The 18,506-nt window shown below is 34.1% G+C and overlaps 1 protein-coding gene across 1 annotated transcript in view; it reads right to left on the bottom strand.

Annotated features, from left to right (window-relative positions):
• DPP10 (dipeptidyl peptidase like 10) overlaps window positions 1-18,506 on the bottom strand; it is a 331,482-nt gene that overhangs the window by 181,114 nt on the left and 131,862 nt on the right. The window lies entirely within an intron of this gene.

The raw sequence follows: 18,506 nt of genomic DNA, 5'->3' as shown, positions 1-18,506 counted from the left end.
AAATAGAATTTATTCCAGATGCAAGACTGCTTTATTATTTGAAAATCAAGTATTATATTTCACATTCAACACCCCCATCACATTATATTGTAATTGATGCAGAAAAATCACTTGACATTTAATATCCATTCATGATTAAAATTTTTGAACAACTATAATTAGAAGCAAATATCCTCAATGTGATATATAGTATTACCAAAACATACAGCTAATGTCATTCTTTATGATGAAATATTAAACGCTTATCTACCCTTGGAAGCAGGGCAAGGAATCCATTCTCCCCATTCTTGTTGAACATCATATTGGAATTCCTAACTAGAAAATGAAATAACATATATACTTATTGGAAAGGAAATATAAATAAAACTGTGTCTATTCTTAACTGACATAATTGTCTATGTAAAAAATCCAAAGAATCTATAATAAGTTTCTAGAACTGATAAATGAAACAATGTTAATAAATTAGCAATGTTAAAGGATAACATGTTGATATAGAAAAATGTCAAAAAGTTATATGCTGGCAATAAATAACTGGGAATTGATTTGAAAAAGCAGTACCATTTATAATAGTGTCAAAATTATGAAATACTTAAATATAAATCTAAACAAATATGCAAAATTTATATACTTAAAACTACTAAACACTGATTAGACAACGTAAGTATGCTGTCATATATGGTATTCATGGATTAGAACACTCTATGTACTTGAGATGTCAATTCTCCCAAAACTGATCTATAGCTCTAACACAATTTCAAATAAAACTCCAGCAAAATATATACACAAAATAATTATAAAATGTATATGAGTTATGAACAAACCAAACCAAAACAGAACTTACAAAAGTCAAAACAATTTGTAAGAACAAAGTTGGAGGACACACACAGTCTGATTTTAAGGTTTCTTATAAAGGTACAGTATTCAACACAATATGATATTAAAGAAATGAGGGGCCCAATCACAGAATAAGAAGGAGTCTAGAAATGTGTATGTGTGTGTGTGTACGTACACACACATACATGTACATGTACATATATTTATACACATGTACATATACATATATATACACATGTGCATATGTGTGTGTGTGTGTGTGTGTGTATACACACACATACATACACATAGTGAATTTCAAACAAAGATTCCATGGCAATTCAATGGTTTAATGGAGAAGGAATAATCAGACTTTTCAACAAATGGTGCTAGAATAATTGGATATTTATGTATAAATCAATAAACATTTATCCATATTTTTATCATATGTTAAAATTAACTAATAATGAATCCTAGACCTCAATGTAAAACCTAAAAGTTCCACAAGGAAACAATACTGGAGAAAATCTTTGTGATATTTGACTAGGCAAAATTTCTTAGCTAGAAAGCCAAAGACATAGTGCATAAATGACAAAAATTAAAGTGGATTTCATCAAAACTAAGAATGTCTGATTTTCAAGCATATCATTTATATCAAAATGATATAGTTAACCACAGATTGGGAAAAAGTATTTGAAATTCTATATGATAAAGGGCCTGATTCCAAAATAAACAAAGAACCTTCACCTTCACCCTCACCCTCACCTATTTAAATAATAAAACTAACTCTTCCAACCAAAAAAATAAATAAAATAAATAAAAAAAGAAGGGGTGGGAGATTTGAAAACTTATCTAAAGAATATACATAGATAGAAATTAAGCAATGAAAAAATTTTCAAGATGATTAGTTATTAGGAAAATTCAAATACCACTATACACTTATTAGAATGTCAAAATAAGGATAATGCTGATGATACAAAATTGTGATTATATGGAGCAAATGGAAGTTTCAAACATTTTTGATGGTATTACCAAATGGTACTTTAGAAAATAAGTTCCCAGTTCCTTGTAAAGTTAGATTTATGTTTACCATAAGATTCAGCCATCCCTGTTCTTAGGTATTTCTCAGAGAAATGTAAATCTATGTTCATAAAAAAATCCTGTGTCCAAAGGTTTATATTTTATTTTCAGATGATCATCAACTTGTAACTACCTAAATGTCCTTCAACTAGAGAAATAGATGAATAGCTTATGGTATATCAATTCAAACAAATATAATTTAAGAATATAAAGAAACAAATTACTGATACACACAGCAATATGCATGGACCTCACTCATAAGTAAGAGAAAAACAGAAATTAGATTTAAAAGGTACATGATTTCCATTTATATGACATTTTAGAAAACATGAAACTATAGACAGCAAACAAACCAATACTTGCCATGAGCTGAGATTAAAGAGAAGAGTTAAGGGGGTGCCGGGGTGGCTCAGTTGGTTAAGTGTCTGACTCTTAGTTTCACTCAGATCATGATCTTGCAGTTTCATGAGTTCAAGCCCCGTGTTGTGCTCTGTGCTGGCAGCATGAAACCTGTTTGGAATTACCTGTCTGTCTCTCTCTCTCTCTGCCCCTCCCCCCACCCACACTGTCTCTCCCTCTCTCAAAATAAATAAATAAATTTTACAAAAATAAAAAATAGAGAGAGGAGCTAAGTACCATGTAACATGGGGTAATTTTTTGGTGTGATGGCACCATTCTGTGTCTTGACTGTAGGTGCCATGACTACATGGAGTTATTAAAACTTATAGACCTGAACACTAAAAAGGGCTTATTTTCATGCATTTAAATTACATCTTCAAAGATTTTGTTTACTTTTTTATTTACTTAAATTCAAGTTAGTTAATATACAGTATAGTATTGGTTTCAAGAGTAATATTTTTATTTTTTGAGAGAGAGGAAGTGAGCATGTGAGCCTGTGTACACACGAGTGGGGGAAGGAAAGAGAGAGGGAGAGAGAGACTCTTAAGCAGTCTCCATGATCAGCACGGAGCTTGATTTCATGCCAGAGATCATGACCTGAGCTGAAATAAAGACTCAGACACTTAACTAACTAAGCCATCCAGGAGCCCCTAAATTATATCTTAATAAAACAACCCCCGCACCCAAAAAAAAATAGAGGAGTTATTTGCTATCTGAGATAAAGCCAGGTATAGATGAAGAAAGGAATAGAGGGCTATTTTAAGAAAATTCTCAATCTATTAAGACACTACCAAGAATGGTTTTCTGTATTTAAACTGTTTTACTCTATGTTGCAAGATATTGTAAGTGAAGATTTAGATTTTCATCATATTTCAAGAAATCTAAGCTGTGTACTGTTTTCACATTTTAACGCCTCTGAAATTGAGGACTCTGAAACAAATAGAATGCCAAGCTTACTGGAACACAAAATAATGGTGCATCTTTTAAGTGATGATATGTCAGATTCGATGAAGTACAGTAGTCTACTGTAGCAAACAAGTTGTGCTAAAAGGAAGTATATCTTTGTCAAAAGGGTTAAAGGCCAAAATGCTGCTTTGCTGCCTTTCATTCCCTAATTATCTAGTGTCAACTACTAAATGGGAAGAACACAATCAATATGGGAATGGGATTTTATTATGTCATTGGAATATTTAAAGCAAGATTCCAGGGAACTGTAAATTCAAAATGAAAATTAATTTCAAAGTAAGTGCATAGGCCCACATGGTCAACTGGACTTTCTGCAGTGACAGAAATGTTCAACCTGCTCTGTGCCACAGACCACAGGTGGCAAAAGAGTACTTGAAATGTGGCTAGTGCAATGGAGGAGCTGAACATGTAATTTTATTTAGTATTAATTTAAATTCAAAAGGCCACATGCTGATAAGTGTGGACAACACAGACTTAGCCATTGGGTTGAAGCGGTTTTAGGATTAGTATAAAAGGACTATGACACAGCTCTGAAAGTATCAATCAGCACTGCTTTGGCCTCCATTGTCCTGCATCATCAACCTGTTTTTGGGATAAGGGAGAAACAACAAGTACGAAGATTAGCACAGGAGACATTGGGTCGCAGTAAGAACACCAACTGTTTCTCCTTTGTCACCCTTCATGCAATTAAGCATTCCCTTTTCCAGCAGACAAATCTCTCCCAGCCCTGATTTTATTTTCATCATTTTTCTTAGTGTGATAGCAGGGAGAATAACACAGCTGAAAGATGCAGATTAAGTAGTAACATTAGTTATGTAGTTCTAAATATATAACAGCTAATGGTGAGAATAATAAGATTGAGGACTTCAATCCGGATCTGTACAGAGATTAAACAGAGGTCACAACCTTCCCTGCTGAAGAACTAACAATTTGTAATCACTAATTGACATTTTATATCACTTTTGGCTATTGCACTTTGCATTTTTCCAGTATATTTTTGTATTTCATTTATTATATACTTGGACTAAAGAGTTTTTCAATTAAAAAATGTTATCAGTATCAAATAATTAGTACATTCATATCATTTCCAAAGTATCTTAACATGTTTAAACTCTAAGAAGATGGTAATTTGACTCTGAATAAAATTTAATGATTTAACAAAATCAATTTAAAATAATTTAATACCACCACTTTAGGGCAAGGGGAGAGGTGCCTGGGTGGCTCTGACGGTTAAGCATCAACTCTTGGTTTCGGCTCAGGTCACGATCTCACAGTTTTGTGAGCTTGAGCCTGGTGTAGGGCTTTGAGTTGACAGTGCACAGCCTGCTTGGGATTCTCTTTCTCCTCTCCCTCTTCCCCTCCCCCACTTTCATGCTATCTCTCCCTCTCAAAATAAAAAACTTAAAAAAATACCATCACTGGCGTACCACACATATGCACATAAATGCATACATATATGTTCTATATGTATATTATATCAGGGCTATTTTATATGGTTGTACACCTTGTTCTGTATATAAAACAACCCAGCAGAGGAGAGAAGACTGAAGGCCAACCTAAATGCTGGCCATCCTCCTGCACAGAACTGCGTCTGACCAGAAGAGAAAGCACCTTTCATCACACAACCTGCTGAGCACTTGTCAAGCAGTGTGCCCATGGATGAACATGCATAGAGAAAGAGCTTTTCATAATTTGTCTACCTGAAGTAGGAGTACTTTTTTTTTAAACACAAAGATGCAGTGGTCCTAACATGTGCCTAGACATGTTCCCAGTAGCATGCTATGTTTATTCATGTTTAGGTCTCCATTATTTGAATAAAGGCTTAAGGAAAACTCTATCAGAATTCTTGACTACTAGTGACAGAATTGGATTTTAGCTAATTAAACCCAAAAGGCATGTATTAGTTAAGTATGAGAGATCTCAAAGAAGAGTTGGGAACACGAAAAGACCAATGACAGGTGCTAAGTTTCTGGAAATATTGGTTGAAACTACACCATGAAACTGGCTGGCGCACACACACAAAAAATGGTGATACATGGAACCCTACAGAAAACTTGCAGCACTTTCTCTCCACCAAAACCACTTCGGGGCTAGAAACATGACTGATGGCAGCTGATGCCAGTGGAACGCCAACACTTGTGTGACCACTAACCTAACAAAACTCAGAGACACCACAGGGAGCCTTCTCTTTCATACTGAATAATTCTGAACTGAAGTTCGTTATTGGTGGTCTAAGTTACATGCCTACATCCTAAGAAATCCCCACAGAAGCCAATTAAATTATGTTATCCTGTGCACAGCCAAATAGAAATACAATATTTCATGTAAAACAATCATGTTAACATTTATAGCAAATAAATCATTAATTGATTACATAATTATTTCTCATTATTATTATTCTTGGCTTTTTGCATGATGACACAGAAAATTACTGTTTTTTAAGAACAGTTGTAGAAATAACATTAACCCAACAATTAGTTAAGAAGTTGGTCTATAAATGTGGTACAAAAAGGATATTCTTATAGGATAGACTATTGATTCTAAATATAAACAAAGACTCTCATGATTACAGCAAAGCAAAATGAAACAAAAAAACACACACATCCACACAATGCAACTATGAAAATAATCAGAAAAAGACTTAAAACCAGAGAAAATGAAAAGAAAGCATAAGAACAAGAGTTATATGGGACCTGTAATAAGATGGTAATTTCAATCAGGTTGTTGTACTTCAAATAGATTGAATATTACTTTCCAAGGGATTTACATGATATAAATAAGCAATCTGAATTATTAGGCTCCAAATACTCTACTTTCACTAAAGGAATCCCTGTTTCCCAGAGACATTTGCATAATAAAATTTTGGACCCCACATCTTTATTATTTATTTAGCCTAAGCCTCTCATTTTACATCCAAATATTTGATGTATTACTTTATTTTATAATGACTCTGGATATGGTCACAGAAATGTGGAAAACAAGACAAGCATCTGAAAAACAATTCACCTGGACTGTACTCCACAATGGGGAAGCAAAAGAGAAAAAAGGCACATTTTTTAGAGGTTTGTTTGTTTGTTTTTAATGCTTAAGAAATCTGAAATGTTGCCACGAACATGAGAAACAGACATTTGGAGTAGATAATGTTATAAAAAAAACAGAATTAAATGATACAGTGAAAGGTACTGACTGAAAGGAAAACAAGATTAGTAGAGGCTACAGAGAGCAGAGAGGGCCTCATGGGACTCTTGCTCCCGGACTGTCCTCCAGACAGATCTCTAAAATGCACTCCTGATTCCCGTTGAACAATGCTCTCTTTGTGGAATAGCTTTCTCTTTGGTCTGATTCTTTCCTTGCAGTTTTGAACAACTCATTATGAAATCTTGGAATTTTTTCCCCTTTACTTTCTGTTTTTATCTTTGGTGGTACTTTCAAAGGCTCCAGTATACACTGTTCAAATTTTGATTTAATTTCCAAAAGTATTTTTGGCATTTAGAGCATATTAATAAGGAGATTTTTCCTCCAGGGTCACAGGGTATCTCCAAAATTAAAAAAAAAAAGCTATAATCTAAAAAATGTATATTATGCCAAATGACATATTCATCTAGGAACCATGATTAGACCTTCTCTGTATTATTACAGTTGGTTCAAAAAAAACTCCAAGATATGAGCACAATTATCCCCATTTATACATGAGGTCATATAATTTTCCTGTGTTTACATAGTTGGCAAAAGAATAGATTTTCTGATTCTAAAGCACATGTGCTTTCTCCTAAGAAACACACAGCTCCAATACAGCTTAAATTCCAATCTAGTTTAGAGACTTTGGAGCCAAACAATAAAACGATTTTGTAATTTGTCCACTGTCAAATTTACTAAGTATTCTCTTAAAGGCTCCTCGATTTCCTGAAATTTCTCAAATTTCAAAGAGACATTCTTGTAGGAAAAAAAAAAATCTCCTGAATGGAAAAGTCTTTTTTAATTCCTCTTTACATAACAAGTGTTCTGAAGATACAGTATGTTTTTACCTTTGCAGGTACTACTGGCTGAATTGGTTTCAGGGACATGAAACTGGACTGGTTTTCACCACCTTGACATTTTTAACAATTACATCTTTGAATTTGTGTTTTGTAATTTAAGTTTGTTGGGAAAGCAGAGCATGCATGTGATCAGAGGAGACACTCAGAACAGGCAAGCGCTCCGTTCACATGTAGTATTTATGATGCCTCCTAAGCACAGAATTCTGGTAAGCCCATAATGTGTCTGAGTTCAGTGATACCTAAATTGAGTACAAGATTAGTATGTCATGTCTACAACTGAGTAAGAGGGGATGCTGCCAGCCTCAAGGGCCTCTCTGTTTGAAGCAGAGCTTGTTTGAATAAATAGAGAAACATCAATGATCAAGGAACCATACTGTATTCATTTTACATGTGTTACCTCCCTATGTTAGTCAACCATGTATGCTTAAAATAATGTCACTGGAGGAAAGGGAAAGACAAATGCCCATAATTCCTTTACCATTTAAGTTCCTGTCTTACTCATCATTAAGCCAAAGGTAGAGATTATTGGCAGAATATGTGCATATCAAATGTAAAATAAAACCAGTTGAATTAATTTCATTCAGCATTGCCATTGCCCAGTTGGAAAGAAATACATACGCATATACAAACAAAGAAATAGGAACTGTGTAATTTCAGCAGTTCTACAGATAAGATGAAAACTCATATTTTCATTTAAAATCGGTATTGCACAATATAAGTACAAATGCTAAAATTGATGCCAAGATTTAAATTTAAATTTTCCTTAATAAGGATAACATTAAATAGCAAATAATAATAATAATAATAATCCAACACCATGACAATTTGAGAGAGACCACAGAAAAATGAAAAAATATGTATCTTTTAGTAAGTTTAATGACACTTTCTTTCTGCTTCATGAACAAAGGTCTCCTGTTCATCCTGCCCTGGGCCCCACAATTTATATAGCAGGTCTGACTACCAACTGAGAGTAAGATTTTGTTGATGTTTCCATACCATATTTTCTTACAGCATTTATTTAAGTTCTACTTCCAACCATATGAACAGTAAAACCAGCTTTGGTGTCAAAATACTTATAATAAAGTATTTAAAAAAAAGAATTTTGCAAAGAAATTAATAAAGAAATCTGACATTCAGTAATAATCACACTATGTAGTGACATGGTTTTTCCTTAGTCTATTTGCTTCAACTGATGATGACTTAAAAGACCAAAGTTATTACCTCTAAATTCTCAAAATCTAATTCTACAAAATCAGACTGTTGGTAGAGGTGAAAACATAAGACTGTGAATCCAGAGACCAAGAGCTAGCTAGCATTTGGGTTTTCCATTCTTCAGTTATTTAAACTTGGGTAATATGCTCAAATTTTCTGAGACTCGGTTTCTCATTTCGTAAAGGGAGGGATTTCAATGAGATAATCCTTTAGTAATTGCCAGTTACAAATTGGAAATGATATATGGAGCATGCCCAGTTCACTGACTGTTACCTACCAGGCCTTCAATAAACGGAAGCTATTATAAAATTCTAGGACAATCTACTTCTTAAATTGGCCTCCACACCATGTATTTATATCCTTTGATAACATAATGATTAATCCATCTGTGACTTGTTTGTGAGTACAAAATGGCAAAACTAGAAATGATGACATACAAAAAATAAATAAATTCTTAAAATAACTCATTGCTTTTAGCACTTAAGGTATGGTTAATTAATTAAAAAGTGAAAAAAGAAAGAAGTTGGTCTGGGGCTGGTGGAACTGGTAAATGAATGAAAACTAATGAATTCTTCTTTGCAATGGTTACTGACTGAATTCCTTCTGTTAAACTGACCAAGACTCATGATCTTTGAAAGTGTCTCTGCATAGCAGACCTATAAAAACCTATTGTATTATTAAAATTATTATATTATTATTAAAGCTATAATCTTACATTTAAATGCATACTATGAAAGTACTATCTCAACATCAAATTCATAGGCATTTGGGGAAAAAAGTGGCTAAATCAAAACCACTGATTCGTGGCTAAATCAACACAACTCATGAAACTTTGTTTCTTTCCATATCTAAATGCAGTCTTAGGGTCTTGGCTGAATGGCAGCTTTTTACAGATGTATATTAAAGTGGACTCTATCTGCATTTTGAAGCTAATTGGAAATAGATTTAATCATAAATTATGTTTTGCAAATCACTTTCAGTGTAGAAAAAGAAACAGCATTTTTTAGGAGATGCGATGAGGAGTTGGTCTGGAAGAGAAAGTCCTGGTCCCAAGTTTGATAAAGGCTCACTGTACTTACTACCTGGAACAATTCCCCCTCTCTGGTCTTTGCATTTATATAGTTTATTTATAAAATGTGAGGTTGAACAAGCTTTCTTTCATGTTTAATACTCTCAACAACTTTCATTAGTATGTGATTCCACATAAAAAAGATTAGTAATGATTTTTTGCAGAGTTTTTAGACTATCCCATGTTATAAAGAAAGGACTAGTCAAAGGTAAAAGCCATTTTTGTTCTTCTAAATTAATGGAAATCTACTTTCAGTTATCTTTAAGATTCAGTCCCTATAGATCTAATTGATTTGTTGCACCCAAGTTAACTGACGAGGTCATAGCTCTGCAAACATCACATTGATTTCATTCAATCAGCATCAATTACTCCCCGGTGATTGATAACAACCAGTGCCTACCATGGGTCATAATTTATAAATGATAGTAACACTTTGGAGAGTGAAATACAGCAAGTTATAACTAATATTTGCTGACAAACTAAAATAAATACAAAGAGAGAGACAGAGAGAGAGAGGGAGGGAGAGAAGTTAATACATTTAATTCATCCTTAAGAAAAAAAAATGTTGTCAAGGAGGGAAACATGGTCAGGAAAGAGACTTAAGCAAAAAAAAAAAAAAAAAAAAAAAAAGACAAGTGAATGGGTCAAACCTAAGTGCATTATATAGTTTTAGCAGAAAAATAGTGATGGGATGGTGGATAGAAACCCCTGCCATGTACTTATCAACCAGTAATCAATTATGTTCATTTTAAGAAGCTATAGTTGTCTTTTTCAGACTGCATTTGCTAAGCTTTCAGGAGAGAGAGATATTGCTAGCATTTGGATGTATACTTCTAAATACAATGCGACAATCCAGAATAGGTGAATTATTTCCAAAAAAAGAACAGTGCATACAATTTATCTTGAAAGATTAACATATCACTGTCACATAAAACTTAATTAGTTTTTTATATTGAATAATACAATTTTTACATCACATATAATACCTTAAATATTGGAAGAAAAAAATGGCAACATGAATATATGTTCCACTATGGGCTACTGAAGTGGGTTCTTTTTATTTATTTTATTTTATTTTATTTTATTTTATTTTTTTAAATTTTTTTTAACGTTTATTTATTTTTAAGACAGAGAGAGATAGAGCATGAACGGGGGAGGGTCAGAGAGAGAGGGAGACACAGAATCTGAAACAGACTCCAGGCTCTGAGCTGTCAGCACAGAGCCCGATGCGGGGCTCGAACCCACGAACTGTGAGATCGTGACCTGAGCTGAAGTCGGACGCTTAGCTGACTGAGCCACCCAGGCGCCCCGTGGGTTCTTTTTAGATGTGCAGATTTAAATACTAATGTAAAGTCTTCAATATTCAAAGTCTTCAAGATAATTTTTTGATACTATTTATTTTTAGTAGCCATTAATGTGGAAAGAACATAAATATGAAGGACCTAATGCAAATTAAGACATATCATTTTTATTTAAAAAAATCATGTGATTACATTTTTTAGATTCATTTAAATTGCTCAGCAACATTTAAAAAACCCAAGAATTTCTGGGGCACCTGGGTGGCTCGGTTGGGTAAGCATCCGACTTTGGCTCAAGTCATGATCTCACAGCTTGTGAGTTCAGGCCCCGCGTAGGGCTCTGTGCTGATGGCTCAGAGCCTGCTTCAGATTCTGTGTCTCCCTCTCTCTCTCTGCCCATGCCCTGCTCATGGTCCGTCTCTCTATCCTTCATAAATAAATAAACATTAAAAGAAAAAGAATCTATAAAAGTAATAATCAATGACCATTCACATTAGTAATTTAAGTTCTGAAGAGGCAAGTTTGAAATTGTGGTTGAGAATTCAAGGCATTACATAATAAAGCAGAGCAAGTGAACTTAACTGAGTGAAAAGAAGTAAGGGGTGCCTGGGTGGCTCAGTTGGTGAAACAGCCGACTTTTGGATTTTGGCTCAGGTTATGATCTCATGGTTCCAGAGCTCCCAAGGACAGTGTGAAGCATGCTTGGGATTCTCTTTTCCTCTCTCTATGGCCTTCTTCTGCTCCTGGATGCACATGCTTTCTTTCTCTCTCTCAAAATAAATAAATAAATGAACTTAAAAAAAGAAAAGAAGTGGGTAAGATTAAAAGGAGGAAAAACAATAAATGCAAAGATAAGGATGAATTAATGGCTCAAAAAAAAAAAAGAACTAGAGAAAGGTACTGTATTTTCTAAGTTTCATAAATTATAAGAAATGTACTCTTGTTGATTTCAGATTCAAGTACTACTATAAATACTGAACCTGATCTATGAGTGCCTAATTTTCACACAGCTGGTTTTAAAGTCATGAGAAGTTTGTTCTACCATTATTATCACCATTTATTAATCAAGTTCACATGTAATTTTCTGAGAAACTCTATTGCTGCTGTTATTCTCTCTTTACCTACTTTTAGGTTTATAGAAATATTCATTTCATAAAATAAACAAGTAAAAGAGGTTAACTCTAAGTTTACTTCTGATACATAATTGTGTTTTAATGCCAAGAGAGCAAAATAATGTTAATTTTCTAGGGCTGATAAACATAATTTAAGATAAATTTACCATAGTATTATGTAAGCTGGCCATGACAAATTATATGAAAAAATAGAATGATTACATTTTTATAAGGAAGTGAGCATGTCAACATTGTAGTTGTGCTTATACATATATCTTATGTATGTTCCTGAGGAATGAATATATGTTAAACATAATGGTGGTTTCCTTCAACTAGTAGAATTTCGGTTAACTTTAATTTTCTTCTTTATAACACTTTTATTATCTGAACTTTAAACATGAACATCTCTAATCAAAATCATGAAAACTTTGTAAACACAAAACCATTAACTAGAATTTCTAATTTTCCTTTTTCATACCCACAAATTTCACTTTCTTCTTTTTTATGCAAAGATGCAAGAAAACGAGAAACCAAGGTTCTTTCATATTTTCAGTACTATATATAAAATATTCTACAGCTATCTCATCTTGCAGTTTTTCAGTTCCCCAGAATTAAAAAATAATATGTGCCAAATTACAAATTTAAGCTTAAAAAAGCAGTTCATCCTTCACAGAACTAGAACAAACAATTCTAAAATTTTTATGGAACCAGAAACAATCCCGAATAGCCAAAGTAATGTTGGGAAAGAAAACCAAAGCTAATGGACTTCAAGCTATATTACAAAGCTGTAATCATCAAGACAGTATGTATGGCACAAACAAAACAAAACAAAACAATAGATGAATTGAACAGAATAGAAAACCCAGAAATAGACCCACAAATGTATAGCCAACTAATCTTCAATAAAGCAGGAAAGAATATCTAATGAAAAAAAGACAGTCTTTTCAGAAAATGGTGTTGGAAAAACTGGACAGAGACATACATAAGAATGAAACTGGGCCACTTTCTTATACCATACACAAAAATAAATTCAAAAGAGATGAAAAACCTAAATGCAAGCCAGGGAACCATCAAAATCCTAGAGGAGAACACATGCAGCAACCTCCTTGGCCTTAGCCACAGCAACTTGTTCCTAGACATGTCTCTGGAGGCAAGAGAAACACAAGCAAAAAATGAACTATAAAAAGCTTCTGCACAGTAAAGGAAACAATCAACAAAACTAAAAGGCAACTGACAGAATGGGAGAAGATATTTGCAACTGACCTATCAGATAAAGGATTAGTATCCAAGATCTATAAAGAGCTTACCAAACAGAACATCCAAAAAAGCAAATAATCCAGTGAAGAAATGGGCAAAAGACATGAATAGACACTTTTCCAAAGAAGACATCCAGATGGCTAACAGACAAATGAGAAGATGCTCAACGTCACTCATCATGAGGGAAAAACAAATCAAAACCATAATGAGATACCACCTCACACCTGTCAAATGGCTAAAATTAACAACACAGGAAACAATAGATGTTGGCAAGGATGTAGAGAAAGGGGGACACTTTGTACTATTGGTGGGAATGCAAACTGTTTCAGCCAGTCTCAAAAACAGTATGCAGATTCCTCAAAAAAAAAAAAAAAAAATAGAACTACCCTGTGACCCAGTAGTTTCACTACTAGGTATTTATCCAAGGGGTACAAAAATGCTGATTTTAAGGGGCACATGCACCCCAATGTTTATAGCAGTGCTATCAACAACTGCAAAATTATAGAAAGAGCCCAAATGTTCATCAACTGATGAATGGATAAAGATGATGTGGTACACATACATACACGCACCAGAATATTACTTGGCAATCAAAAAGAATGAAATCTTGCTATTTGCAACAATGTGGATGGAACTTGAATTTATTATGCTAAGTGAAAGAAGTCAGTCAGAGAAAGACATATACCTTATGACTTCATTCATATGTGGAATTTAAAAAACAAAAGAGATGAACATAGGGAAGGGAAACAAAAAACAAATGAAACAGAGAGGGAAGCAAACCATAAGAGACTTAAATACAGAGAACAAACTGAGGGTTGCTGGAGGGAGATGGGTGGGAGATGGGCTAGATGAATTATGGGCATAAAGGAGGACACTTGGGATGAGCACTGGGTGTTATATGTAAGTGATGAATCACTAAAATCTACTTCTGAAACTAATACTACACTGGATTAACTAACTTGAATTTAAATATAAGTAAATGCCTACATAATACATACATAACACACACACACACAAAGAAAAGAGAAAATGCACTTCAAAATATGAACAGTATCTTGCAATGCATCACTGTCTTACTGACTTAACATCCAATCACCAAAGCTTCTTCACTTTATCTTTTCTCTGTCTTCCCCTAGAAATGTATTTGTCCTTTTTTTCAGTTTATTTATTTTGAGAGAGAGAGAGAGAGAGCGAGCACGAGCAGGAGAGGGACAGAGAGAGAACAGAGAGAGAATTCCAAGCTGACTTTGCACCATCAGCATGGAGCCAAATGCAGGGTTTGAACACAGGAACTGTGAGATGATGACATGAGTCGAAACCAAGAGTTAGATGCTTAACCAACTGAGCCACCCAGTACCCTGAATCTTATTTATCTGTTTTTGAAAGGTTTTTTAATGTTTATTTTTGAGAGAGAGACAGAGACAGATCATGGTGGGGGAAGGGCAGAGAAAGAGGGAGACACAGAATCTGAAGCAGGCTCCAGGCTCTGAGCTGTCAGCACAAAGCCCAACACGGGGCTTGAACCCATAAACTGTGAGATCATGACCTAGCTGAAGTTGGACACTTAACTGACTGAGCCACCCAGGTGCCCTGAAACTTATTTATCTTAAATAAAAAGCTAATTCTCTAAAGATTAGAATCAACTCAATAGGAAGCTATTGATTAATTATGTGATTAACCTCTCAATAATTTGTATATTTATTAATTTTCTTTTGCTATTGATTTAAGTAAGCAATAAGAATTGTGAATTTGAAGACAATTTACTTAAAGGAGGAAAAGAACAAGGATTGATATGACTTGATAATTTATGTCTATGTACCTGAACCAATCACTCAATAAAGTCATCTAGAAAGGGGAGGATGTAGTAGATATGATGTAAATAAATATAATCGGTGAGTAAAGTACAAATTGTGACTTTCACAGATTTTAAGTTTATACAATATGATTTAATTCTTATAGGATTTGATATGAAAAATTTTCTGAACCGTTGGTACACTTGATTAAAGCAAAAAAAAAGAGTTTATTCTGATACGTGTACACTACTAAGAAGTGCTTTTTAAATATATACTATATAAAGAATACATACTATAGAGGTAGCAAATTGTTTTTTTATTTTTTTATTTTTTCAAATCTGAGCCCCAGAATCACATAATTGCTCAATATCTACTCTGCTTATTTGGCCAAATACTTATAAATAAAGACACTTAAACAAGTTGTGTATTTGGGACACTATACATATTACAAAAAGGCAATATATGCTTTAGTATAAAGTGATAATGAAGTCTAAATGTCAACCCACCTCTACCTCCAGTTAAATGCATTTACAAAACCACAACAGGGTAAAGTTCCAAACAAACAAAAAACATTAATTGCTGTTTAATTATTTAGTTGGACGGATTATTTACCAAAAAAAAATCTTGAAAAAGACAAAAGAAATTAGAGAATAAATGCAGAAGTTTTAAAAATTAGAAAAGCGAAGCTGAATTCCATGAAAAAGTCCAATCCTAAGGTCAAAGTTTTGGGAATTAATGTCAGGAGCCAGCTTTCTCTGTCCCTGATAATTACTCTAATGAGTCTATCAGCTACTTCATCTTGTCCATGCTAATATTTATTGTACCTCCTTTGCCCTCTCCTGTCATAATGGTGACAAAGAGCTTACACATTGGGATTGAAAGATATTGATTGGTCTATAAACAATAAAGATTGTTATCCTACCTCTTAATGGGCAACCATACAAGGGATTCATTGAAAAGAAAAAAAAAAATAGGAAGAAGCACACAGTGTTTTCCTATGACAAGATTACTTAGAGCAAATTACTTAATTTTCATGCTTTCTGTGACTGATACAAGAACTCTCACACCAAAACAATGATTTATAGACTGTTCGCTTTGCTTAGCCAATCACTGTCAATTTGGTACATTTCCTGATCTTTCTGTTTTTACATCCTTTGGCACTTCTCTTTTCAAAGACTTTCCTTTAATAATAATTAAGAAAAATAATTAAATTTTGTGCTTATTTTCATCCGATGTATATATCTATTGACATTCCCATAGAGGGAAATTTTAATAAGGTTTTCTCTCCCAATGTTTAAAATAGCAAAGGCAATTTGCTTTCTTATTTTTACTATTAGGTTTATAGCCTTCATTTGGGTATATTTAGAATTAATTTTTTATATTTGTTTATGTTAATAAAAGATTATAAAGTGCTTATGATGAACTGAACACTATACAGGGCATGGGGGAAGCCGTCTGGACTGAACTGATTCCTAGACTCAAGGAAATTAAATCAAATTGAGTAGACTGATGTGTAAATAATTCTGATATAATTAGATACAATATAAAGAGAACATACAGGAGGGCTTTATGAGTTTTTAAATTTTATTATTAATCAAAGAGTCCTTAGAAAATCCATTTTGGTAGTTTGCTGAGTGGATTTGGTTTTCAGACTCAATGCAAATTATTCTTATTAAGTGAGTGACCTTGAATAAGTCAATCATTCTCTTTACACTATAATTTCCTCAACAATAAACTGTGAATAATAAAAACTAGGCTTATTATTAGAATTAAATAAAATAATATAGTTATGATATTCGCTACTGGGGCTGGCCAGAAATAATCAATAAAAGAGAACTATAAACACCACTCTCCTCTTTTCCCCATGACATTATCATCCTCATCATTGTCATTATCAACAGACACTTGCCTTTCAAGGAATAGGGCTCATCAGTTGGAAAAGGGGGATGGAGTCATTTAGGCGAGAGGAGGAATTTAAGTTAATTATGGACAGAATTTATGGCATCCAGGGGAGGCAGTGGTGAGAAATGAGGCTGGAAATGAAAAGCAAGGCAAATTGGTAGGTTCATTTGTGGGATACAAAGTAGCTTGAATTTAATTTAGACAGTGGAGTTTCTCTAAGACGTTTTTAAGCATGTGGATGACAATGAGACTTCTAGTGTAAACAGCAAGCTACTGGTACTAATTAGGATGGATTCACAACAGGAGAAGCTACAGTTTGATATTTCTTGTGTGTGGTCATCGTTTGTTACTCTAAGAATACTTTCCTTTTTTTCTACTTGAGACCATACCTACACCTGTAGTTATCTTACATATTGAGCTAAATGGATATATCCTTTATTATACTTTCTCTTATTCTGCCTTACCTATTTTGTCTTCTCTTTTGCCTTGATATTGTACTTTGTCCTTTGAATTACCTGTAACTATTCTAAATTTGGCATATCTAACTAATTGATGATCTCAATTATTCATTGAATAAATATTGCTTGCTGTGTGTGAGGCATGGAATCCATTCTCCTTTGTGCTTTCACTCCCCTTGTGCCTCTTGTAAAATATGATTATAACCTGTATGTTGAAAATTCACTTTTAAGCGAATGTGTTACAGGAGTTTTTACCTCAGTACCCAGGGCTCGTTGTCTTGCCACTTTAAAGAATGAACAGGTGGACAATAAAGGATAAAGGGAGCAAGAAAGCAAGGATTTTATTAGAGTATAAAATTAGAAGGTAAGAATTGTAGGAAAGTTCTCTTTACAGGCAGAAGGCATTCAAAAGTGAATGCCAGTGACTATAGGCAAGGGACTTTATTTTATAGGGTTTGGGTCACCACCTGTCCCTCGTTTCTTCTCAGGCCCTACCCTCAATGGCTAGGTAATTCTAAATAACTAGTCCTTCCTTTTTGATTGGCTCATTTCCATTGTATGTGGTCTATGGCCGTAATATTCCTTGTGGGTCATTTGTTTTTTGGTCTACTAATATTTAGTTAGATCTTTTGTTTGTCAAATTGCTGAGGGAAACCTGAGGGGGAATAGGTGGTATCTGTTGCATTCTTAGGAGGAGCTTTCTACCTGAGGGAGTTTGCTTGAGGTCAGACGTTCCCAGAAGAAATGTTTTAAATATTTTTTTAATGTTTATTTGTTTTTGAGAGAGTGTGAGTGGGGGAGGGTCAGAGAGAGAGGGAGACAGAATCCAAAGCAGCCTCCAGGCTCTGAGCTGTTAGCACAGAGCCTGATGCAGGGCTTGAAGCCAGGAACCCTGAGATCATGACCTGAGTGGAAGTCTGATGCTTAACTGAGCCACCCAGACACCCCAGAAATGTTTTAAAATTTGTGTTTTCCGCCCACCCCCCCCACCCCACCCCCAGGGACCTTCAAGCCCTAGCCTCTCCCTTTCTGCCTAATGAATCCTATCTTTCCCTATCATATATCCACCAATATTTCCCTTGTTTGAAATGTATTATGATGGCTAGTTTT

Source organism: Panthera uncia (genome assembly GCF_023721935.1).
Source record: "Panthera uncia isolate 11264 chromosome C1 unlocalized genomic scaffold, Puncia_PCG_1.0 HiC_scaffold_3, whole genome shotgun sequence".
Lineage (NCBI taxonomy): Eukaryota > Metazoa > Chordata > Mammalia > Carnivora > Felidae > Panthera > Panthera uncia.
This window is presented reverse-complemented; position numbering and strand designations above follow the sequence as displayed.